Raw genomic sequence first — 26,966 nt, 5'->3', positions numbered from 1 at the left:
ATGTTGCGAATTATAAAAATCAAATTATTTTCGAGAAAATACGGTATTTTGTAAAAATTGTTGTTTTTTATTTTTGTTTAAACTCTAAAACAGTGCAAAAGCATGCAAAATTTCGAATCGTTTGAAACCCATACTGCAAATTATAAAAAATTTGGCGTTTAAAAAAAACGGTATTTTGTAATTTTTTTAAATACTTATACTTTGAAACTTACCATAATATCAAAAAAAATTACTAACAGGAAGCTTGAAAATTCAACATTTTATTCAACATCATATTTGGTTGGTTTAGTCAATTTTAGACATCTATTAAATATAAGTTATCGCCCATTATCGCCCATAAAATTATCGCCAATAGAATTATCGGAATAACGATAAAGATTACGAAAGATTATCGTTATCGTCCTGACGATAATGATAGAACTATCGTTATCGTTTTAGAACCTCGATAATTCTATCGTTAACAATCTTGAATGTTACGTAAACAATGCTATAAGGTATATAATATAATAAAATAATAATAATGGTATTATAATATTATATTATAATATTATATTATAATATTATAAAAAATATCACGGTGTGTTTTCTAAAGCGAACTTTTCAGAAATAAAATAGTGATCGTTACTTTCAAAAGTGTCTTATAGTAAATTAACTCAGCGCACGTGCGCCAAGATAGCACGGTGCTCAATTATTAAATGTTGCCAACGACTAATCTATTTTTAGTCTAGCGACAAGAATGACGGCGAAAACCTGATTTTAACACTGGACAACGCATTTTTATATTTGATTAATTAATTTTATTTGCAAACCGTTTTTTTTTCAGTAAAGATCTTTCTCAACATTGAGTTAAGTAGTTTTAGATTAAAAAAATATTTTAATCATCAAATACTCTTTTTTTTTCGTATACTGTAATCAAGCTGGAGGCACCTGGCGATTGATTCCTGTACTTAGATTAGGTAATCGTAATCGATAACTCAACACGGCAAAACTAGAACGTGTCACCAAGTGGCACACGGTCATTTAGTAGAGATAACGTTATTGCTTTTATTGTTATATTTTGATGATGAAATAGAGAAGAAACAAATAAACAAACAGTATTCAACAGAGAACTTTAAAAGATCGCACAAATCTATAATACTAAATTTAACTATCTATAATCTATTGTGTACTCTTAGTCTAACCAGCAACTTACAACATCTGTAAAATTTGCGTCTCTTTTGATCGAACTTGTTCTCATTCCAGTCAGGTGGATTTAGTTTGAAGAGATTCGAAGCCTTATAACTATCGAACTTTTAACTGTAGTAATCTGTACAAAGTGAAAATTAAGCAAACGTATTTGAAAGAAGAGAAAAATCAGGCATTTAATACACCACCAAAATAAACAAAACACAATAACCAAAGTAAATGTTTAGTAACAAAGAATGTTCAACACCAACCAAACCAGCAAATAAAAGTTGTTTTAAATAAAGCTAAAACTGAAAAACTCAACACCTCGTTTCTCTCTCATTCATTACTCTGCCCCCCAAGCCATATTTGCTACACCGAGGTCAGATCGAGTTGACCCGGAACGTATCGAAAGCGAACAAAAAATCAAAAGGGGTTAACTAGCGAAGCGACCTCCAAGCTCTTTCTATAACCTAAGGTTAGCACAAACAAGAAAAAAAATCAACAATTCGCTCTCTATCCTAAATCTAGCGTCAAAGCGACATTTAAATGACTTTAAAAACAAACTCACAATTTTCGGTAACACTTGGCACAACCACTGAGAACTTCACTCTGCCCGCGTCCTCTCAACGCTGATGTTCCTGAAGTCGTCACCGCCGTCGTAATTGCTGGAATCGTTAGTTCCAAGACTTGACTTGTACGGAGGAGAGTTCTTCGAGGTTGACGGGCGGCGAGACAAGTTGATGGAGAGTTTGCTCACGTTTTTTTTTTGCTTGTTTCAATTTGTCTCATGAAAGAACTGCGGCGAGACTTAACGAACGAACGGTTGGGCTTCAAGGGGGTGACGAGACGAACGTTGAGGGCACCAGGCAGAGGCTGTAATTAAAAGCGTAAATTGATCAATTTCTGCCCGATAGGCCGATATGTGCTAATGGGAGAAGTGGCGCTGGGGAGCGGCCTAAGCGGCCAACGATTACGAGTTGGAATTGGAAGTGATGACTTAATACAATGGGGAGAGAATTGTGTCCGGTTTAAGTTTTGCTTAAAAACCGGTACAAGACTTATAAAAAACAAATAGAAAATATAAAAGGTGTTTGTTTACAAACTATAGTATTTCATTACTGAGCAATTCTATGAGATTTCGGTCATTCGATTTTTTGTATTATTTAATCCGGCTGAAACTTTTTTGGTGCCTTCGGTATGCCCAAAGAAGCCATTTTGCATCATTAGTTTGTCCATATAATTTTCCAAACAAATTTGGCAGCTGTCCATACAAAAATGATATATTAAAATTCATACATCTGTATTTTTAAAGGAACTTTTATGATCGATTTGGTGTCTTCGGCAAAAAAAACACGATTTTTTGTGATTTTTAATTTCACTTTTTGTCACTAAAACTCGATTTGCAAAAAACTCTATTTTTTATTTATTGTTTTTTTGATATGTTTAGGAGACATCAAATGAGAACTTTTCAAAAATTATCAATCAAAGAGTTCTTTAGTGAAATTTAGATCAAGTGCACCGTTTTCAAGTTATAGCCATTTTTAGGTAACATTTTTAAAATAGTCGCAGTTAAATATCAATTTATTTAAATTAGTGCCCATGTTTGCCCACTTTTGAAAAAATATTTTTGAAAAGCTAAGAAAATTCTTTATATTTTGCTTTTTTTGCTGCGACCAATATTACGATTTTTTGAAAAAAATCAGTATTGCTTCAAAAACTCATAACTCAGTAAAAGATTTTTAGCACTTTTTGGAAATGTCTGAAAAGTTGACATTTGATGTTCCCAAATACATATCAGAAAATTAGAAAAAAAAAACTAAAAAATAGTATTTTTTGTGAAAATCAAGTTTTAGTAACAAAAAGTGAAATTAAAAATCTCCAAATTCTAACTTCTGATTATACTGCCCCTAATCGCATAAATGTCCCATATGCATTTTCATCGTTTTTGAATTATTGATACAGTTTGGTTCAAAATGGTAAGTTCTTTCAGAAAAGCCTATAACATCTAGACTTTGTTCTAGAAATCAGGAGGAAATCCAGTTTTTTCGTGAAAACTTAACACTTATGTGTGGGACAAAGTTTCAAATGCGTTTTTCTCAGCTTGCTGTTTTTGGATATAGGACATTTATGCGAAAATGGGCAGTATACTTCTATTATACACTTTCAATTGCTCAAAAATGAACTTCGATGCAGTACACAGCTGAAATGAACTCAAAAACTCTGTAATTTACTAAAAACTAACACATTGTAATTTGATTATTCACCAATAAAACAGAATTGAATTGAATTGAGAAAATGCTCAAAAAAAAAATTTTTTTGGCAAGGCCACCAAATCGATCAAAAAATACTTCAAAAGATATTCTTTGAAAAAAAATCAAGCTCGATTTAAAAACAATGTTTTGAATGGTCATATTCATATGCTAGTGTTTTTTTTTTACGGTGAAATCAACCCAATTTTCGAAGAAATAATTTCAAGGTGTGTTTTCTTCCAAAAAATATTTAAAGACCCTAAAAACTACTAAGCTGCTTAAAATTTTTAAATCTTGATAAGAGTCATTTTATAAAAAAATATTTAAGGCCGTTGCAAATATTTTTCAAAGTTGATGCTTCAAAACATATTTAATAAAATATAAATGAAAGATATTTTATATCAAAATTATCAACATACAGCCCTTTTAAATTTGACAATTCTATTGAAGGTTTGCGACCCTATATTCAAAACACGGAAAAAGTTGGGAGAAAGATTGTTAAAAATTAACAAAAAAACGAAGTGACATTTTTTGAGCATTCCTCGGATTCCTCGGAAAAGAAGCCAAAAAGTGAGGGAATTCACAGCAAACTAGTTGCATTTTGTAAACAAAACTTGAATTGCTTTTTAGTAAATTATAATTTGAGAATGCATCATCGAATATTACCTCAATTTATGTGGAAGAAGTAGAAATACACGTAAAAAGGTGTAAATATAATATTAACTTCAAAATTTTAAATTTAGAAAATAATAATCTGTGATGTTTAAAATTTAGTTTGTTTTACCCATAAACATTTGCAACGGCCTAAAAAATGGAATGACACATGAAAAGAGGTAAATTTACACATGATCCGATATAAAAACAAATCTGACTCAAAAAGACCGTTGCAAATGTTTTTAAAAGTTTAGGCCAAAAAATATAAATATTGAAATAACAGGCCACAGTTTCAACATTTGCATGGAAAAAGTGTTTTAAAGTTCATTTTACACTAGTACAGTTCTTTGCAATCATTAGATTTTAAAAAATGATTTGACGAAAACAAAAAAAAAAGATTTGACGGAAACAAAAATTTTAGCAAAAAAACTGCGATTACAAACATCGAAAATTTCCGAAAAATTAAAAGATTTTAAATTAACCCAAACATGCTAAAAATGATTCAAAACGCATCGGAATGCATTTTAGATTGATTTTAGCTGATTGCACTTACAATGCCATTGAAATTTTGTAGTTTTTTGAAAACATATTTTTTTGCCCCCCGATTTTCGGGCCAACTTTCAAGGGGGGTGTTAACAAAAACTTTAAATAAAATTTGTACCAGCCTTATGACACAAAATAAACCATTTCGATTTTAAAACTGTAGTAAATTCCCAAACGATTTTTTTTTCAAAAATATTTTTTTATATTAAAAACTAAATTAAAACTAGAAAACTGTTAGTTTCTAAATCTGTGTTTAAAAAAAAAAACATTTAAATATAAATTTCAGAAATCAATGTGTAAATATTCGTCCTTTTTTTCCTTTTTTATTCGCTGATTAAACTTAAAAGTTAGCTAGCTCTAAATGTTTCATTATTTAATTTTATTTTCATAGCAAGATACTTCATACAAATTTAATTAAGATTTTGAAAGAACGAAAATTGACCCAACGATTGTTGCATTTCGTCGTTGTCGTGCTATCTTGTCGCACGTGCATTTCGTGCCAAATTGAGTTAAGAACGCCATTTTGTGCAGCTTTTTTTACATTTTTTTACCTTTTGCATTGTTGTCACTATTCATATGAAAGAGGTTTGAAACTTGTAGAGTAATAGTGTCTTATAGTGCTATTTTGACACACCCTGAAAATGACCCTGAAAGTGCGACAATTGGCCAAAGGGATTTAAGGTCAGAACGTGTTTGACACACGTACATGCCCGACTACCTTAAACCAAATTTCGGAACAATGTACAGAATGGTCAATCAAACAAAACGCGCTTGTTATGTTTAAGGTCAAACATTAAAACGCTTTTTTCTCGGAACGTCAAAAAGCAACGTTCAACAAGATAGCACGACAACGTCGATTTGTTAACTGTGTAATAAAGTTCATTTCAATTTTCAGCACAAACTCAAAACAATCATGGCATTTTGTGACAATCTATTATTACTTCGTCATAAAAGCACAATACCGTTCTGTGATTGCTTGCCCAAACAACCCACCTGACATGCCGACAAATACTGTCACCGTGAGTGGATACATAAATAAACAATTTGTAGTGCAAACAAGCGCCGGTTCCGGTGCCCAAACAGATCCATTTGCCAACAACAGTCAGTCAAATTGTTGGTTTTCACTTTACCTGCCTTTTTTGCATTCTCACAAAACCCACAACCTTATCAGCTCAAAAGCAAAGCGGCAGGTAATTCCCACCCCATTATAAACCGATAACAAACTGAAGCAATTTGGCAATTGAACAAAAATGAGCGTATCAATTTTGGGGTTCACAACGAAAAACCCTCCGTGAAAAATCTACATTTTAAGTTGCAGGTAATTCGAATTTAAACGCTCAGGCGTGGCTAATTCAAATGCGCGCACCATTGATATAAAGCGGTTCATCCTCTGTTTGCGGTTTCATTCACAAGTTAGAGCAGCTACGTAGGCTTATTGTTGCTTTGCGCACCGGCCGGATGATTTCCATGCCTGCCTCCATATGGTTGTATGACTGTACTATAGAGTGGCTGCACCTGGCATTAGATTAGTTGAACAGTCGTAGAATTGTTGGCGAACACTTGAGTGTCCAGAAAAACATAGATGCTCATTGTGAAAAATAACTTGAAAATTGAGCATTTATCACTTGAGCAGGTTTTTGTTGATCTATCTCTGAAAAAAATAATTATATTTTCGAACAATCTCAAGCATTTCACTAAATTAAAACCCCATCTGTCGCAAGATTAAATGTGTATAGAGCAATTCCAGCTCAAATCAGGATTTTTTCTGGTACTTTTGTACCCGACCCTCTCCGATTTCAATGAAACTTTGTAGACATGTTATCCTAGGCCTATATAAGTCATTTTTGTGTATATGGAGCCAATAGTACTCGAGAATAACATTTGAGAAGGGCGTAAGGTATTTAAATATTTTAGTATTTTGCAATTTAAAAATTACTGTATCTCGAAGCCGTTGCATCGTATCAAAAAGTGGTCAAAGACAAACTTGTGGGAAATTGGACGGGCTTTCTGATAAAAATACACTGAAACAAAAATACACGCCACTTTTATGTCATTTTTCAATTTTTAAGATTAAAAGTTAAATTTGAAGGTGATGTTACGATTTTTTTCGCTCAAAATTTTTGAGGAAATACCCTAAGATGTTACCAAAAGACTAACGAAAAATGCAGGATGGTATGTCTCTCCCAAAAAAATACAAAAATCATTTACTAAAACTGTTTTATTTTTAAAGTGGTCTAAACGTCAAAATTTTTAAAAACCGGTAGTGGGAATCGATTTCCCAGATAATTTTACATAAAAGTCTCCATATTGACCATTGTCCTATGTCCAATCCTTGGGAAGATACAGCGGTTTTAAAAATAAAAATGTTGAAAAAACGGGGTTTTGGCATTTTCTATATGACATTCTTGGTTTTTCAGTCTCGTAAATATTTTTACCGGAAAGCTCGTCCAATTTCCCATAAGTTTGCCTTTGACAGCTTTTTGATTTATATCGTTTTTATATTTACGTAATCAAATTTACTATCCTGGTTTCTACCATACTGAAAAAATATATTCTATTTTCAGTTATAAGCAATGTAATTAAACTTATATCTGTAAGCCCTTACATCCAATTAAAATGCTGTCAAAGGCAAACTTATGGGAAATCGGATGAGCTTTTCGGTAAAAATATTTACGAGACTGAAAAACCAAGTCTGTCATATAGAAATTGCCAAAAACCACAAAAAAACCCCGTTTTCTCAACATTTTCATTTTTAAAACCGCTGTATCTTCCCAAGGATTGGACATAGTACAATGGTCTGGAGAATCGATTCCCACGTCGATTCCCACGTTTAGACCACTTTTCAAAATAACAGTTTTTGTAAATGATGTTTGTATTTTTTTGGGAGAGACATACCATCCTGCATTTTTCGTCAGTCTTTTAGTAACATTTTAGGCTGAACGAAAAAAAATCGTGACATCACCTTCAAATTTAAGTTTTAGACTTAAAAATCAAAAAATCTCATAGATGTGGCGTGTATTTTTGTTTCAGTGTATTTTTTTTTTCAGAAAGCCCGTCCAATTTCCTACAAGTTTGTCTTTGACCACTTTTTGATACGACGCAACGGCTTCGAGATACAGTAATTTTTAAATTACAAAATACAAAAATATTTAAATACCTTACGCCCTTCTCAAATGTTATTCTCGAGTACTATTTGCTCCATATGCACAAAAATGGCTTATATAGGCCTAGGATAACATGTCTACAAAGTTTCATTGAAATCGGAGAGGGTCGGGTACAAAAGTACCAGAAAAATTCCTGATTTGAGCTGGAATTGCTCTATAACAAATTACAAACATAGTTTCCAATCACTTTAAATTTAAGTATATTTTAAAAGGCAAAAATATCTAAAAAATGCCTCTTGATGTCTCAAGCCATCAAAATAAAACATTTAGGCAAAAATGGAAAATTTATTCGGTTTGGTGTATTCAGGGTGGCCATTCAAGTCAGAAAGTTAGAAGAATCAGAAATGTTAGCATTTTAAGCTCATTTAACAAAAAAAGCCCACAAAGGTCCCATAAGCTGCGAGTTTGGCCCAACTGTGCAAAAATAAGAAAAAAAATAAATTTGGATCAGAGTACCTTAACAAAAAAAAAGAAAAAAACAGTTGAAATTCTTGCACACTGTAAAGTTAAAAATTTCAAATGCAAACAAATTCTTATAAATTTGGTCCAGAAGTTTTGTTTAAAATGTGAATTATATTGATATCAACTCACAATCATGTGTAATATAACATCAGGAATTGGTGAAATTCATCAGTTTCTGATGAATTTTCACCAGGTTCTAATTTTTACACATTTTTCAATTAAAAAAAAATTATTAAAAGAGGTAATATTCAACCAACCAAAATTTCAACCTTCTAAAATTTAACTTTTTTTTCTGTCCATAACGCCATCCTGAGTTACACAGAATCAGATCACTTTGGAGCAACTTTGCAATAGTTTTTCGAGATTTTTTTGTCTTTTCTGATTTGGAAGAAACTGTGTCTACACAGTAAAAAGTTGTGTAAATTTGGAAGGTGTAATTTTGGAAGGTTGATGTAATTTTACATCAATTTAGACTGAAAAAGCGCATTACAACAGAAAAGTGGTAAACTTACACATTTTCAGAGGTAAAATTACAAATTTTTTTCTGACATAAAAGATGTACCCCTTTCCAGATGTAATATCTCCATGATTTTTTTTTCTGTGTATGCCTATGTCAAAAGAAGCCTACAAAATGTATTGTCTGATCAATTTAATGCTGAAAAAATTCAAATTTTTGTTTGTTTTTTGCCTAAAACTGGAATTCTCAACACATCGTATTTCAAAATTTTAGATTTTGTTTTCTTGTTTTAGGTTGGTACAAATTTTATTTAAAGTTTTTGTCCCCCCCCCCTTCAATGTTGGCCCGAAAAATCGGTGGGCAAAAAAATATTTTTTTCAAAAAACTTCAATATTTTTATGAAAATTTAAGTACAATTAGTTAAAATCAATTTTAAATGAATTCCCCTGCGTTTAGAATCATTTTTAGCATGTTTGGGTTGATTTAAAAATCTTTTGAATTTTTGAAAATTTTTGATGACTACTATCGCTAAAGTTTTTTTTTCGCTAAAATTTTTGTTTTCGTCAAATTTTACATTTTTTGATAACTTTTATTGCAAAACAACTGAATTAGTGCAAAATACATTTTAAAACACTTTTTCCATGCAAGTGTTGAAACTATGGCATGTTATTTTAATATTTATATTTTTTATGTTTTTGCCCCTTCTCAACTCCGGCCAGAGCCGAGGGACAAAAACTTTTAAAAATATTTGCATCGGCCTTATGGGACAAAAAAGAACATCTAATGTGCTAAAATTGAAGATGGTACAAAATCAGCTACCTGAGCTACATAATTTTGAAAAAACTACTTTCGAACTAAATTTAAAAAAATAATCAATGTTAGAAAATAAAAGCTTTTTAGAAATTATCTACTCTTTTACACATAAAAAAAATGATGGTAATATTCATCAGGGAATGGTGACAAATTCTGTGTCAAAAAAATGATGAATTTTACCTCAGAAATGATTAATTTTCATCAGTTTTTGATAAATATTCATCAGGTTCACATTTTTACACATTTTTTATGTAATATTACTCAAAAAAAGAGGTAATATTCAACCTACCAAACTTTCTACATTCCTAAATTAAACTTTTTTTATCTGTGTACACAGAAAAAAATAATGTACATTTGGAAGTTATAATTTTGAAAGGTTGAATATTACATCTTTTATGATGTAATTTTACCTCAATTTAGACTGAAAAAGTGACATTACACCAGAAAAGTGGTAAAATTACACATTTTCAGAGGTGAAATTACACCTTTTTTCTGACAAAAAGGATGTACCCCTTCCCAGATGTTTTTCCATGATTTTTTTTCTGTGTATATAAAAAAAAATCAAAAAACGTTACTTAATCCACCTTTAGGTGGTTGGTGCCTTCCTCATATTCATAAAGTCAATACATTCAGTAAAAATAGAAACATTCCCCCTGAACATGTTTAACAAATCAACTTTATTACTCATTTCTTTTGATATGGTTCGCAGACCATCAATATTTCTGGCTCATCGGCAAGGTCTGATAAAAAAAACCTATCCAACGATAGTTCGCATGGAAGATTCAGACAATATTTACATCACAATATCTGAAATCAAACCTCTAAAAGTGTATAAATAACACTTAAGTGCCAATAACTTTTAATAGGGTTGTCAGATCCTTGATGTTTTAGGCTCATTTGAAAGGTCTTTCGATTATCTAACTAACGATGTGTCGCATGATGGACCCGGACATCATTTTCATTGAAATATCTGAGATCCGGCCTCCAAAAAGTGTATAAATAACACTTAAGTGCTAATAACTTTTGATAGGGTTATCAGATCTTCAATGTTTTGGGCTCATTGGAAAGGTCTTTTTAATACCTTTCTGAAAATGTATAACATGACAGGGTTTCTTACAAAAACCACCCTTTTTACAATCTTCCGGACATACGCCAAAATCGTTTTTTTAGCATAACTTTTGAAGTACTTTACTAAACTTCATAATTTTCAATAGGGACTTATGGGACCCCAAGACGAATCGAATGAGACCAAAACGGTCCAAATCGGTTAAGCCAGTGCTGAGATAATCGAGTGCATATTTTTTGGTGCACAGACCCACATCCCTACACACACACACACACACACAGACATTTGCTCAGAATTTGATTCTGAGTCGATAGGTATACGTGAAGGTGGGTCTACGAGGTCAAATTAAGAAGTTCATTTTTCGAGTGATTTTATAGCCTTTCCTCAGTAAGGTGAGGAAGGCAAAAAGTCAAGGGTTTCTTATTGAGACGGATAAAACAATTAATTTCGTAATTTTAAAAAATTTGGACTGGAATTTTTGATTCTCAACCTTTCAAAAATATTTTTTCACGGGTGCTTTTCCTTTATGAAGTATTTTTAAATTACAAAAAAACAAACATTATTTGGAAAAAATGGCAAAAAGTGTAAAACTTGTGAACGGTGCATTTTATCACAAAACGCGATAGGAAATTTTCGATTCCAAAACTGATTTTTCATTTAAAAATGATTTTCACAGTTCTCTTTAATCAAATAATAAAATTTAAAAAATAGAAATTTGGCAAAAATGGCTTCTTTTGACATGAGGAATGAAAAGATCTGGAAACTTAAATTTTCCTTTTTCCGTTTTTTTTTTTTTTTGTAAATTGCCGCTGTATCTCAGCGGGAACCGTGGTGTAGGGGTAAGCGTGGTTGCCTCTCACCCAGTCGGCTTGGGTTCGATTCCAGACGATCCCGGTGACATTTTTCGAGACGAGATTTGTCTGACCACGCCTTCCGTCGGACGGGGAAGTAAATGTTGGCCCCGGTCTAACCTGGAGGGTTAGGTCGTTAGCTCAGTCCAGATGTAGGAATCGTCTCCCTGGGTCCTGCCTCGGTGGAGTCGCTGGTAGGCAGTTGGACTAACAATCCAAAGGTCGTCAGTTCGAATCCCGGGGTGGATGGAAGCTGAGGTGTAAAAAGAGGTTTGCAATTGCCTCAACAATCAAGCCAACGGACACCTAGTTTCGAGTAGGATTTTCGCAATCGAAAACGCCAAGGTAATGCTGTAGAGCGAATAATTTGATTTTTTGATTTTGATGGTTAAATTCATTTATCAACTCTTTTTTTATAAAGCATAAACAAAAGCGTCAAATGAAGCGTAGAAATTTTGCCCATTCAAGTGCCATACATTATTGTGAGTTGCAAGGAACATAAAAAAAACGAAGAGCGGAAAATGACCCGCTTTTTTTCGGTCTGAGAAGATAATAATAACGTGCAACATTTTTTTTATTCGTGCTTCTCTCCTGTTTTACTCTAACCAGCAGCGAGCTGTTTACTTATGTGAACGATGTGGTTTTTAGCACATTTTTTCTATTCTATTTAGTGGAACCTGTGATTGCATGACTGACTTTCCGGTGGAGTTCCAGCCCCGGTTGTCATTAGCATCCAATTATACGAGGCAGAGTACGCGAAATGTGTGAAATTTAGAAGCCAGGTGTGGGGGAGGAGGGAAAAATGAAAAGAAAAGGTGAACAACCCCCGCTAGTTGATTGACAATTTTGTTTGATGGAGGAAGCGGGAAAAAAAAGAAAAATTGGTTAGAAATAAACGCTACCAAAATAAATTCTGTCACGAACATTACAAATCGGTCTCGAAAGAACTTTTTTGCTATTATATGTATATTTAATAAGAGCGAAAACCAACCGTTATCGCAAAAGTGCTCATGCTCACAAATATAGCGGATGCAAATTCCAAAGAATTCTAACTGATAGAAAATTAGTAGTGTAATTCCCCACTGCACTGATAAGTATTATTCCCTCTGAAACACTTTACAGTAACAGTGCTGTTCAAGGTCAGACAGCAGGGTAATTGCTCCCAAAATTAGAACAAGACGTCTTCAAGTTTGCACTCGCTAATTCCCAGATCCGGCTCCACCGGACCAAGTAAGGGGTCGTGCATAAACCACGTGTCCTTTTTTTTGGAGAATTTTTGACCCCCTCCCCCTCATGGTTTTCGTGGTTTCACGCCAACCCCCTATATGGCCACGTGGCTTTCTCCTCCCAGGTGAAAAATCTTTAAAAAACAAAATAAGTATAGATTTCAAAAATGTTTATCCACAAATGATGTACCGTCAGTGGTGGTGACTTTTGGTCAAAAACGATATTACTGTTGTTATTTTAACACAATAAAAACATTTCAAATTATATCGAAATAAATATTGTTGGGGAATGCTCCTGAATTTACCAACATTTTTCCAGAATATGGCTAGTATAATCACACCGTTCATAAATGCCAATCGTTTTAAAATTAACTCAAACTCACCCTTTAGAGGGGGTGACATTGGGTCAAACAGAAAACATTTTAATTTGTGTAGGTGCTGTAACACCATTAAAACCAATTTAATAATATATAAAAAAAACAGAAATTCACTTAAAAGTGTGAAAAAAGTATGATACCACAATGTTTAAGGTAAATAATAACAGTATAACAATTTATTGAAATGGTACAGAAAGTAAAAAATACTCTCAACTTCAGGAAAAAAATATTTCCATTTTATTTTAAGGAAAATATCTAGTTATGAAAGCTCCTAGTTAATATTCATTTTATTCCAAACATTCACGAAAATCCAAACTAAAGCAACTTTTCTTTTCAATTAAGCATGATTGATTCCAATGATTCAGTGTGTCCAAAAAAGTCGAGCTGTTTAATTTTTTCTCCATACAAGAATCAGAGACAGGGACAAACATTCAATATTACGACCTTTTGAAATGTTAGTCTTAATTTTTTTTTGAAAATATTGATTTCGAAAAGATCGGAAAATTTCACTAAAGTTTTATTTATAAACATTGAAAATCGCACCATTAGTTGCTGAGATATCGACATAAGAAAATTATGGGTTGTTTGGGTAGTAAACATCCATTTTTCTGTTTTAAAATCTTTGCATGGCAATATCTTAGAAACAAAGCAACAAAGAATTTTCTCAGCATTTCAAATTTTTTTTTTCAAAATTAGGAAAACTTGGGCACTATTTTTTTAAATTAATTACTGCAACTAATTTTAAAAAAGTTACCTAAAAATAGCTATAACTTGAAAACGGTGCACTTTATGAAAATTTCACTAATGTACTTTTAGATTGCAAATTTGATTTTACATCGAAAAATAAAATTGAAATTAAGTTGCGGTCAATATTTCGATTTTTTTTAATCAGTATTGATTCAAAAATTCATAACTCAAACAACGATTTTTTTGCCCGTTCTGAAAATTTCTGAAAAGCTGGCAAAATTTAAAAAAATAAAAATAGTGTTTTTTTGCAAATCATGTTTTAGTGACAAAAAGTGAAATTAAAAATCAGCAAAGTAAATTACCATTTATATTTTTTTTCAGTGTAGTTTTCATCCATAACTATAACTTTGCCGAAGACACCAAATCGACCAAAAATTTCTTCAAAAGATACAGATTTTTTAATTTTCATTCCTGCCAAATTTGTATGGAAAATTATATGGACAAACTAATGATGCAAAATGGCTTGGGCACCAAAAAAGGTTTCAGTCGGATTAAAAAAATCAAAAAATAAAATTTGGGAATAAAGACCGATTTTGTATAGAATTGCTCGAAAATCGATTTCGTGTCTTTGGAAAAGTTGTAGACAACGCGCTAAAAATCATTATTTTAGTCATGGACATTCAAATTGTTTAAGTCTTACTCTTACTTTAAATTGATTTTGCTATCGACTACGTGTTTTGATAAATTTAAAAAATATTGAACTGAAATTTGGAATTTATTTTACATTTTTTTCAGTTGTTTAAATAGGCAATTATCTACGATTTAAGATTTTTGATCCAACTTTTGGTTGGAGTTATTACCTCAAAATAAATACAAAAAAAATATTAAATGAGTTAATTTTTCAATCTTTTCAATATCTTTTAAATTATTAACACTGGGACACCCAACGCATATCCAATATACACGGATGCCAAAGCCTCCCTGAAACGTTGGAACGGTAACTTCAACTCACAGGTTTTCGGGCTTGTCTCCGCGGATTTTCAAGCGATTTTTTTACTAGAGCAAACAAAAGTTGGATCGACGTTTTTGATCGCATAAATTACAGATTTGATCATATCGAGTTCTGCAAAGTTTAAGGATCATCTTGACATCCTTATAATTCACTCAAAAAAAATGTCCCGGTTGGTTGAGTTATGCCCGAGAACCAGCGAGTTGAAAGTACCGTTCCATCATTTTAAATAAATTTTATTTATGTTGATCTTGACGGCATTGAATTGAAATTTATTTAACAAATTGATATCGCCATTTGAAAATTAATTAAACTTAAATTATTTTAATTTGTCTTTATATTTGAGTGGTTTTATCTCAAATATGAAGTTGAGGGTATATTATATTTTCTCAGCTTAAAGAAAAACTAATATTTTCAGGAAAGGGCCCCTATTTTTTTATCTTTAAATTAATTGAGAAACAAAAACAATGTTTGCTTGAAGCTCGTTTTTTTTTTCTCTAAAAATCTAAAATGTTTGCCCATGTTTCTCTTTGGCTCAAGAGATGGTCCCTATCAACATAAAAAAAACTAAAAAAATACCTACAACTTTGACGATGGATAGTAATCGTGTATTTTATGTAATGTTATGTAATATAACAATCCGAATTGTGTAACCTACGAAATAAGGAATATATTTTAGACCAAAATGTTCATCAAATTTTTTGGTGAATCTTAAAGTATGTATCGTTCGTTTTTTCGTTACTGGTTATTTTTTAATGTTAGACGTTTCTCTTGCAAATGAGGTAGTGAAACTGAAATTTTGCGCGATAATCCTGAAATTGGGGTTTTTAGTTTCTTTGTACTTAAAAAATATTGCATGAGAGAGGAGATACAAGATATCTTGAGTTTGATTTAAGTGTCAAAAGGAAATCTTTCGATTAAGATTCTTCGATCACTTATAGGACCAGCTACGGTAGTTAGCTAAGATCTGAGATTTTGAAAAAAAAATTTCGCAGAGAATCATTTTTAGACACTTCATTTATAATACATATTTAGCTTTTTGCCTTGTTACGAAAATCTTATAAAATTGTCAGCAATATTTATTTTTAAGTTGTTCCAAAATAGAACTATTGAAGACTACATCTACTTTCAATGCAAATTTGCAAGCACATTTTTAGCTACTTGATACCATCAACAAAAAAATGAAATTGTGTTTGCATTTTGGTACGCATTTTTTAGGGTATATTAACTTTGGATACTGTCACTTTATTTTTTAACAGCTTTTAAACTTTTGCAAAACGTAGTTACGTGAGTATTAAAAAGTGTACATTCAATTACAGGCTCAAAGTATTGATATGAATCTGCTGAAATATATAATTCTATATTGAATTGGAAAATATTATGACATTGAAATATAAGTAATAATTTTAAACACAATAATTATATGGTTTTGAAGTGTAACAAAAAATGTAAGCATATAAATAAATTTAAAGCGCGTATTTTTTTGTTTTTTATGAAAAGATTTTTTTTAAAGGCCACGTGGTCAGCCGTCGACCCCCCTCCCTCCCCCCCATGGCTTTTCATGGTTTTTTTCGGTCGGATTTCGGACCCCCTCCCCCCCCCTAAGGAGACCACGTGGTTTATGCACGACCCCTAACGGACCTTCACCGTCCCTTCCAAGTAGCCGGACGGTTTGTGGCCACCAAAGGAGAACCCGTACAAAAACAAACAACGCCACTGTTTGTGGTAAACATCAGAATGAATACCAGAGAGTGTACACCCCTCCCCTCCTGAAAATGAGGCCATATGATGCAACACTTGCAGTCGCAGCGTCTCGCACAGTCCATCAGCATTATAGTTTAGAAGAATTTTCACCCTTTTTTAGCACGAGCGCTGGATGCACACCCCACAGCCCAACCCAGAAGGCAAACCCATGTTTCCAGCGAGGCAAAAGGGGGGGGGGACCCATTGGAGCGCTAAGCGTTATACATATATTTGCAGGTCTGCCGCCCCAATTGCAGTTAGTAGCCGGGAAAAAGGGGCGGACAGGGTGACTGCTCATTTGCTGATATTTAATTTGAAATTTTAACATTGACTTGATCAAAACGACAAATACGAGGTCGTACAAACCTTCTCATAAAGTAGAAAAAAATAGATGTTTGAGAGATATCTCAGGAAGTAATGGTTCAATTTTTCAATGTTTAAATCTGGAGTTTTTTTAAAAAGGTCCAATAAACCAAATTTTCAGTTTTTGATTTTTGGGTGTTTTTAATACCCTTGACTCAAGGCGGTTTTAAAAACACCCAAAAAGCAAAAACTTTGGTTTATTGGACATTTTCAAAAAAAAAAACTCCAGCAATATGAAACATTCGTGAAATTTTCCGATCTTTTTGAAAATAACAGAGGCGTCGCGTCCACCTGTTCAACCTGTTCATAGGACAGGTGATCATTTTGATTTCTTTCTGAAGAAAGAATTAAAAAAATGTTCATCAAAATAATTGAACGAACACGCCAACTCTTCTTGGAATCAAGAAACAGCCAAGCGCGTTCATATCATAGAGCGTCAATGAAAATTCTCCCAAACCTGTTCGGATTTCTCCATGGACGAGTTCCCATACAACGCATCCAAAAATACACAGAAAGACCCCCCCTAATTGTACACGCTGGACGGTATGAATGTGGTAGTTTAGGGTGTGCATGAAAGCTTTTGCACAGTGACATAAAAGCGCGCGAGCCGAGATGCAAGCAGGGAGAGAGCAAAGTTCAAAGAGAGAGAGAAAACTCCAGATTTTGCTCTCTCCCTGCTCGCATCTCGGCTCGCGCGCTTTATGTCGACTGTCCAAATGCTTTCATGCACACCCTGAACTACCACATTTATACCGTCCAGCGTGTACAATAGAGTTATCTAAGCCCGATCTCACGCACACTAGCACGCCATTTGTTTTGCTGGCCGGTACAATATTTAATCTCAATCTTTTTCGTGTACGTACACGCATTACACGAATACGCATACACGAATTTTCTGTGCGCGTTAGATTTTCATTGAGAGCTCTATGGATACGAATGTGCTTGGCTGTTCCATGATTCCAAGACGATTTGGCGTGTTCGCTCAAATATTTTTGTAAAACTTTTTTAATTGTTTTAAAAAGTAGAACGGCTTGTTGCTTCCAAAAAGCGTTTTTAACTGAAATTAAGTAATAAATAGCTCAGTTAAAAGTGAGCAAGCAAGTTCATCGACAGATATGCAAAATAATTTGGAAGAAAATAGAACAAAATCTTTAACCTACCAAGCATACAATAATGTCCTTTACATGTTGTTTGTCCAAAAACAAAAAATCAAAATAAAGCTTAAATAATGTCTACTTGGTTTGAATCCTTGAGTTTTGATCGTTTGAAGTGATGTTTTTTTTTATTTTTTGTAGATTTATATTGAGATATGAGATGCAGTAAAATAACAAAAAATCACAAATTGTTTTATACTTAACTATGGCAGTTATTTTTTATTTGTGGCTATCAATTCAAAATTTGTTATATGCTTAAAAATCCCATTTTGAAAATCAATGCAAAAATAAACGTTAAACGTTCAATCAATTGCACGAGTTTTTGTTAAATAAAAAAAAAATCATCGATATTTATTTTTTTCCTCTAGTTTTTTAGGGAAATTTTGAAGAGAAACGTAAAATACAATTTGTATGGCCTAATGGTTTTGGTCAGGAAACTAGAGCACGTGATTTCAGGATTAGAATGGTCAACATCCGGAATGTTTGCTTAGTGAGAATTGAGAATAATGAATAATTTTTGCTCTAATCTAATCCAAAGGAACATAAAAGAAGTCATTCTTAAGAAAACTCCAGGGAAAAACCTGTGGTTGGATTACGCCTCATGTTTTGATTTAGTTTTTTTTATTTAAAAAACAAGCTCATTATAGAAAAAAAAGTATTTCGATTTTACACTTCTTGAAGAATGATAAGTGCTGTAATTTGAAAGAGTTACTATTTCAATAAAAATCATGTGATCAACAATTCTCACAAAAATATTGCTAACATCATCTTATTTCTCTTTATTACGTATAAAAGATATTTTTTAAATATGATTGAGCTAAAAAACATGAAAATTACTGAAAAGATTGTTTGAACAGGTAAACATTTTGACCACGCGTCGCCTCTGGAAAATAATATTTTAATTTTTTTTTTTTGAATCGAGACGAGTCTTGAATTTTTTTTTTGAAAATATTTTTTACGATAAGATCGAAAAATTTCACGAATGTTTCATTTATAAACATTGAAAATCGGACCATTAGTTGCTGAGATATCTTCATTAGAAAATTGTGAGTTGTGTGGGTGATACTAAGAAAACATTAATTTTCCTGTTTTTAAATCTTTGCATGGCAATATCTCAGCAACTAAGGGTCGTATCAACAAAGTGCAAAAAGCATAATGTAGAGAATTTTCTCAGCTTTTCAAAAAAAAAATTTTTCAAAACTGGGCACAAATTAAAAAAAAATTACTCCGACTAATTTCAAAAAAGTTACCTGGAAAAGGCTTTAACTTGAAAACGGTGCACTTTATCAAAAATTCACATGAGTACTTTTTGATTGCAAATTCAATTTAACAACGAAAAAAGAAATTGAAAAAAAATTGCGAAAAATATTTTGTTTTTTCTTTTTTTTTGGAAAAAATTAATATTGATTCAAAAATTCATAACCTGGTCAAAGATGTTTTGCCCATTCTGGAAATTTCTGAAAAGTAGGCATTTGATGTCCCCTAAAACATATGGGTAACTCACACAGCAGTTGTCCCGACCCCTCTTCAATTTGCATGAAACTTTGTCCTAAGGGGTAACTGTTGTCCCTGATCACGAATCCGAGATCCGTTTATTTGATATCTCGTGACGGAGGGGCGGTACGACCCCTTCCTTTTTTGAACATGCAAAAAAAGAGGTGTTTTTCAATAATTTGCAGTCTGAAACGGCGATGAGATAGAAATTAAGTGTCAAAGGGACTTTTATGTAAAATTAGACGCCCGATTTGATGGCGTACTCAGAATTCCGAAAAAACGTATTTTTCATCGAAAAAAACACTAAAAAAGTTTTAAAAACTCTCCCATTTTCCGTTACTCAACTGTAAAAAAAAGTTGGAACATGTCATTTTGAGGGAAATTTAATGTACTTTTCGAATCTACATTGACCCAAAAGGGTCATTTTTTCATTTAGAACAAAATTTTTCATTTTTAAATTTCGTATTTTTTCTAACTTTGCAGCGTTATTTTTTAGAGTGTAATAATGTTCTACAAAGTTGTAGAACAGACAATTACAAAAAAAAGATATGCATATATATTATATAAACATAGGGGGTTTGCTTGTAACCATCACGAGTAATCGCGATTTTACGAAAAAAAATGTTTTGAAAAAGTTGGTCGTCGTTGATCATGGCCGTTCACAGACACGGACGCCGAAACAAAGAAAAACGCAAAAAGTAACTTTTTCAAAACTTGTTTTCGTAAAATCGCGATAACTCGTGATGTTTTTAAGCAAACCCCCTATGTTTTGTAATTGTCTGCTCTACAACTTTGTAGAACATTGTTACACTCTAAAAAATTACCCTGCAAAGTTAAAAAAACAGGAAATTTTAAAATGCAAAATTTTGTTCTAAATGAAAAAATGAACCTTCTAGGTCAATGTAGATTCGAAAAGTACATTAAATTTCCCTTGAAATGACATGTTCCAACAAATTTCACAGTCGGGTAACGAAAAATTACAGAGTTTTTAAAAACTTTTTTTTGTGTTTTTTCGATGAAAAATACGTTTTTTTTTCGGAATTGTGAGTACACCATCAAACCATTTCAGGCTGCACTGTCACTGTCACGAGATTTCAAAAAACGGACCTCGGTTCGTAATCAGGGACAATAGTTACCCCTTAGAACAATGTTTCACGCAAATCGAAGAGGGGTCGGGCAACTTTTCCCGATTTCGTGTTAATTGGTAGAAAATTTCAAAAAATTAAAAAAGCGTTTTTTGCAATTCAAGTTTAAGTGACATAAAGTGAAATTAAAAATCACCAAAAAATGATTTACCGTGTATCATTTTTTTTTCTTCAGTGTAGTGCATACCTACAACTTTGCCGAAGACACCAAATCGATCAAAAAATACCTTCAAAAGATACAGATTTTTGAATTTTCATACATCATTTTTGTACGGAGAGCTGCTAAATTTGCATGGAAAATTATATGGACAAACTAATGATGCAAAATGGCTTCTTTGGGCATACCGAAAGCACCATAAAAGTTTCAGCCGGATTAAAAAGTACAAAAACTTAAATTTAAAAAAAAACTATTTTGTAGAGAATTGCTCATTTATTAAGACATAAATTGATTCTTAAAAATATTTTTGGTGATTTTTGAATTAAAACACGCCGGAACCCGTGGTGTAGAAGTAAGCATTGTTGCCTCACACCAAGTCGGCTTGGGTTCGATCCCAGACGGTCCCGGTGGCATTTTTCGAGACGATATTTGTCTGATCACGCCTTATATTTATTTTTGTTTATGATTTATGCTCGGCTCCATGAATAACTTAAAATTTCGATGATTTCGTTTCAGATTATGTATGATGTTAAATCTTGTGTCGATTCTGAATTTAATAAATAGGGCTAGTGATTTTTCACGGCACATTAATTGAAAATCTACTTTAACCCTTTCAGGCCTGATGACCCAAATATCAAATTTACCAAAACAAGCCTTTAAATTTCGTATGGTCATAAGAACCATTTTCCCATCATCAACTTTTGTTAATTCAGGCCTGGAAGGGTAAAATGAATGTAATTTTTTTTTGTTTTAGAATAATTGTACAAGAAAGTTGCTCCTTACACAAAATATTCATTTCAATAGAATATTAAAAAGTTGAGGCCAATTAGGGAAAATATACCCATTTTAAGCCTAATAAGGCGGTCGTGTTTGAAAGATGCTGGATAATCTGGAGTGCTTTCTTGAAATTTACTAAAACATAGTACACCAACGTGTAAAGCAACTTTTTGTGAACATTTCTGTTCAATTTGACTTTTACTTAAAGTTATTCTTTTGTTTAACAAGCATTTAAAAAAAATATATTTCCCAATGTATTCTAATCTGCCGAGAATGCACTGGGTCACGCCCCTTTTTCTATTTTCAGCGTAGTTCTTTTTCTTCCGATGTTTTTTTTTTTGTGTCTGTGCGTGGCATGTATAGAGAAAGTTTCCTGGCATCACTGGCTCACTCCAACAGGCGCTGCTGGTAGTGTTGGTGGCCACCCTTTGTTCTTTATTTGCCTTCGCTTCTTGCTCGGGTTTCGTCAGCCTTCGATTTAAATAGGTATAAACGTCAAGTGACTCAGTGCGTTAGTTTTTTGGATAGCGCTTGCTAATTTATTGCTTTTTCGGGATAATTTTTCAATTGAGTGACTAACTAATGTGCAAAAGAACATGTTGCCGGTAGTTGGAAGCAATTTCATGTCTTAAGCGCTTTGAAAACGTATTGAATTTGATCTTTTTGGCCAGTAAATGGCATAAATGAGAGTGCTGCTGGTATGTTTATGGCCATATAAACAAAATTATAAACAAAAATAACCGAGATCTTAAAAAAAAAATGTTTTTGGAATTTTGTAATGACCAATATGAGTTTGTCATGCAATTTTTTACAGCTCTTCATTAAATTTAGAAAAACTTCTCCGAAGACACCATATTTTTAGCCCTTTTTGCTAAAAATTGTAGCTTCGAAAATGTTTCGGAATGAAAATGTTTTATTAGTTTCAGCGATTTTGGCCAAAAGCTAAAATTTACTCAAACCTGAAAAATCATTATCCCTTACTGTTCGGAGCAAAATAGAGGTTTTTACGTTTTTCAACATTACTCGTAACTGGGTCAACCAAATTGGATAAAATTTTAATGTTTGTAAGTTAACATTCTGTACAAACTAATGCAGATTGAATAAGGTTGAATACTAAAATGGTTAATGTTTTACCCAAAAAGAATGTAGACTAGAACATTCGTTTTGAGTGCACTTCTGCGCTGATATAAGAATATAAGACAACTCAACCAAGTCGCCACCCTGCCCAACCCTATCACACCATAAACCGGAAAACCCTTGAGGCGCGACGCCTCCCCCGCCGTCGACGGAGCCGTTCGTCCTCCCCACAAATCGCCCCCTTCCTCAACATTCTCGCCCACAATCGGACAACAAAATATTGATTTAATAACCCCATTTTTACCTACCTTCTGAGACCGCTGAATCTGCCACAACACTCCTTCCGAATCAAGATTCTTCAGCGGCAGCCACACTTAAATTTCACCAGCTTCGTCGGTTTTCGGTCTGCTGGTTCCTTTCTTTTTTTTTTTGTTTCTTCTCTCGAGATGAATCTCCCCTGAGTCAGCTTTTTCAGCTCCCCGTCGAATCGTGGCCAAAAACCGATGCTGCTGCTGCGGTTTGGCGTCAAAAATTCAATCCTTTCCAAACGCAATTAATTATGGATACTTTTACTGGCTTTACTCTGACCTTTTTTTTTTTTTTTGGTTTCTTCTTCGACCGACTTTTTATTCCTCCTGCAAGAGGGGGGACCACTTCACTTGGGGACACACGACGACGCTATTGGCCGTTTCCCCTGTTGAGATGGGGAGGACGAAGGGGGACAATCTCTAAATTTGCTCTTTTTCCCTGGTACAATTCTTGAAATTTTCTTTTTGCTGCAAATCCCCGCGTCCAAAGACACTTCCCAACAGAACACCAAGCTCTCCTCGGTCAATCACGGCTTCCCTGATTCGCCAATCCGTATTTTACCCCGTTGCATAAAACGATTCGCTTTTCTTTGATGATGCAAAATTTGCTTTCTTGTGTAACACACGGTTCGGGCGCGACAACTGGGACGGAACGCGGCCACTACGACCTACTTCAGGCAACTGCAACACCGCCCGCAGTCCGGGACGTTCCCAGAATTCCTCCAGGGGACCACTTACTCCTACGGAAGAATCGATGCCACACAGAACAACAACAACAAGCACACAAAGTTTGACACTCTGGCTGCTGCCAGGCACTTGCCAGTGGGGGCTTCTCCGTGGCCACAGTCACTAGCTCTTCCACACGCAAGAGAGAATCGACGACGACGACGGCGAGCGCGACCCAAAAATAAAGCAAGAAAGCAAAAAACGCGGTGCGCGGATTCGGGTGACGATGACGGGGTGATGGAGGAGAGAACCTGCGAGTTGTTCGAGCGGAAAAAAGGTAAACATTGCGGGAAACTCGCGCAAAGCGAAACGTCAGATTTTGTGTTTTGGTGTGGGTGGAGGTGTTTTTAGTACAACATGTTTGATTTATTTTATTAGGGTGATTTAGTGAAACCCACAAGTGTTTTGCGATATGAAGGGCATGTATTTCCATCGAGCACCTAATGTTGTTAAAAGGTTAATAGGAATTCAAGCAAACAAATTTCTTTTAAACAATTTTGCATGCAAAATTAGTTTTTAAATTATTGCGCATTTTGCACTTTACTAGAGTCTTGCGCAATTATTTTCATCACAGTATTTTTTCATCACAGTGCCGTTTCATCACATTGATGACGAAAATACCCGTTGCCAAGGCAGGCTGTTTATGTTTTTATTTATTTTGCGAAAGTTTCTAAACTAATGGCTCCTCCAGTGCAAAGAAAGTGATTCGGTCCGGGTATTCCCGGAACTGGGAAGATTCAAAGAAGACGATTACGATTGCTTGTTCCGGTTGTGGAAATCTGGTCTTCGGTGCTTTGTTCGTACCGGGATCTTGGCATACGGCGGTTCTTCGTCTTCTTGCTGGAGGGATGATTGAAAACCATCGGGCGTTGCGCATCCCCAACATCCACTGGTCTGGTCAAGGATCCGGCGCTTCCGAGACTGGTCCTCTCATGGCGGAAAGCACGGGAATCACGAACCGGATTCACACTACCCATGCAGATCAATCTGAGATGGACGGGTGCTCGGAGTTTCGCCATTGAAGAGTTACCCATCGCTACCCTGCAGCTTGTCTTCCAATGCCATTTAGGGCATGTAATATTTTTTATTAAAATCTCTTTAAAAAATGTTCTTTTAGGTTTTAGCACCAGATGCGAGACCAGATGATACTTAGAATAAGACTGATCATACTGAAAAATATATAGATTTGTTTCGTCCACAATGTATTGTTTTTTTATCCAGAATATTGTTGAAATTAAAGCCAATTTTATTTTATCTACAAAATCTTTATCCGAAATTGACCAGCAATCGTCCGACAAAATCATGGTCTCAAACCGTGGGAATAATGGTACCGTTTATGGATTCAGTGAACACAGCTCGAAGTGGCCGATATAATTATGCCCTCGAGCTCATCAGAAAAAAAATCCGTCAAAAAAACTCAAAAGTTCCAACTTCGAGAATCGAGCCAGGAACCTTTAACAGACCACCTCACTGACTTACTGCCTCGGCTACCACAGCTTGGTGACTAGATTTTGGTCAAAAGTCGATGCATTACACTTGTTTAGTGTTGATGGTGTGATGGAAAATCAGATTGCCAACTGTGAAGAAAATTATCCCGCAGCACTCTAGAGAGGTGCAAAGTGCGCAAAGTTGACAGTTCTCAGTCCTGCAAAGCAGTGTGATGAAAAAATCTAGGCCTAGCACGATTGACACAAAACTCTAGGAATTGCTGCAAGGCGCAATACTAAGGATCGACAAATGAGATGGAAGTAGGTCCAACTCTTTAACCTGACAGACTTACGAGAAAAACCAGTATCAACAGTTCTTTGTTTAAGTCCATTAATGCCGATGCAAATATTTTTCAAAGTTTTTGTCCCTTGGCTCTGGCCGGGGTCGAGGGGGTTCAAAAAATAAAAAAATATAAATTGGGTCATAAAGGTCTGGGGTCTGATCACGTTTTTTCATTTCAATGCAAAAAAATAAATTGACAAGACAACATTTTTTCGATGGACAAACTATGGTGCTCTTGGAACGAGCTGTCAATTAGAACCATATCTGTCAAGAAGGATCGCGAAGTTAGTTTTTCAAAATTGATTAAAAATTCATTTTAAATCCTTTGCGGTCGTGCAAAGGGTCATTTTACAAAGAAAAATAAGCTTTATTGCACTGAACAATAATATCCCAAATTTAAGCTTCATTTTAGGACCAAATTTTGAAATATCAATCCATAGTTTCAACGTGTGCATGAAAAAAGATTTGCAATCATTAGTTTTCAAAAAAAAAATAAGATTTGACGAAAATAAAAAAAAAACAGAGAAAAAAAATTGCCGATAATAAATATCGAAAATTTTCGAAAATTCTAAAGATTTCTAAATCAACCCAAACATGCTAGAAATTATTCTAAACGCAAGGGGATGCATTTAAATTGTTTTCAGCTGATTCCACTTATATTTATATTGAAATTTTGAAGTTTTTTTGAAAAAAACAATAAATATTGTTTTGTCCCTGGTATTGTACCCTGATTTTTCGGGCCATCTTTGAAGGGGGAAACACCTGATGATAGCTTTATCGCTGTAAACAATAATATTAGCAATCTAAGCTTCACTTTAGGACCCTATTGGATTAAAAACCCATTCTAATTCCTTTACGATCTTGCAAAGGATCATTGTGCTCAAAAAAATAAACTTTATTGTTTTTGAATAATAATATCACAAATTTAAGCTATGTTTTAGGACCCAATTTAAAAGGAAAATAATAATTTCATGATTCGGTTATCCCTAGGTTATTGTTTTTTTTTTTTTTCAAATATTTGAATCTGTTTATTTTAAAATCCTTATTTTTATTTCAGATTAATTTTATTAAATTTTTTTTTAAACTATATCAATCTATTTCATTTTTTAGTTTAAAAAAAATATATTTTTTAACCTTTGAAGGATTTTGTTTTTAATCATAATCGTTACTTTTTGAATTTTTTAATGATTGTTGTTTTTAATCTCTTCATTTTAGTTTTTTATTATGTGTTATTTTTGAATTACATAATTTGTAATATAAAAAAAATATTTTTGATTTATTTCTGTTTTTTTTGTTTTAAATAAAACTTTCATCAAATCTGTACTGCCTCTGTCAGCATGAATGCCCCATATGCATTTACACGAATTTAAGGCGATGTTATCACAAAAGATATTTTTTACAATTGTTTCAATTATTAAAAGTTTGTTTGCTTTTAGGTGAAAGTTTCGTACTTTTGACTGAAATTAACCAATACGTACTTTTAATTAAACTAAACACATATGAATCGTTTATAATTAGGTGGAAATA

At 33.5% G+C, this 26,966-nt stretch overlaps 1 protein-coding gene across 2 annotated transcripts in view; it reads right to left on the bottom strand.

Moving 5' to 3' along the window:
- LOC6041118 (probable beta-hexosaminidase fdl) overlaps window positions 1-23,958 on the bottom strand; it is a 96,042-nt gene extending 72,084 nt beyond the window's left edge. Inside the window, exons 1-2 of one of the 2 annotated variants that reach the window (XM_038259382.1) lie at window positions 22,944-23,958; window positions 1,736-2,040 (exon numbers count right to left, since the gene is read on the bottom strand). The gene's annotated coding sequence lies outside the window, so the exon portion shown is untranslated. The remainder of the gene's footprint in view (window positions 1-1,735; window positions 2,041-22,943) is intronic. The other variant, XM_038259384.1, reaches the window with a different exon arrangement.
- Between the last annotated feature and the right edge of the window lie 3,008 nt (window positions 23,959-26,966).

Source organism: Culex quinquefasciatus, chromosome 3 (assembly GCF_015732765.1).
Source record: "Culex quinquefasciatus strain JHB chromosome 3, VPISU_Cqui_1.0_pri_paternal, whole genome shotgun sequence".
Taxonomy (NCBI): domain Eukaryota; kingdom Metazoa; phylum Arthropoda; class Insecta; order Diptera; family Culicidae; genus Culex; species Culex quinquefasciatus.
Note: the sequence above shows the minus strand (reverse complement) of the source record. Positions and strands in the feature narration are given on the sequence as shown.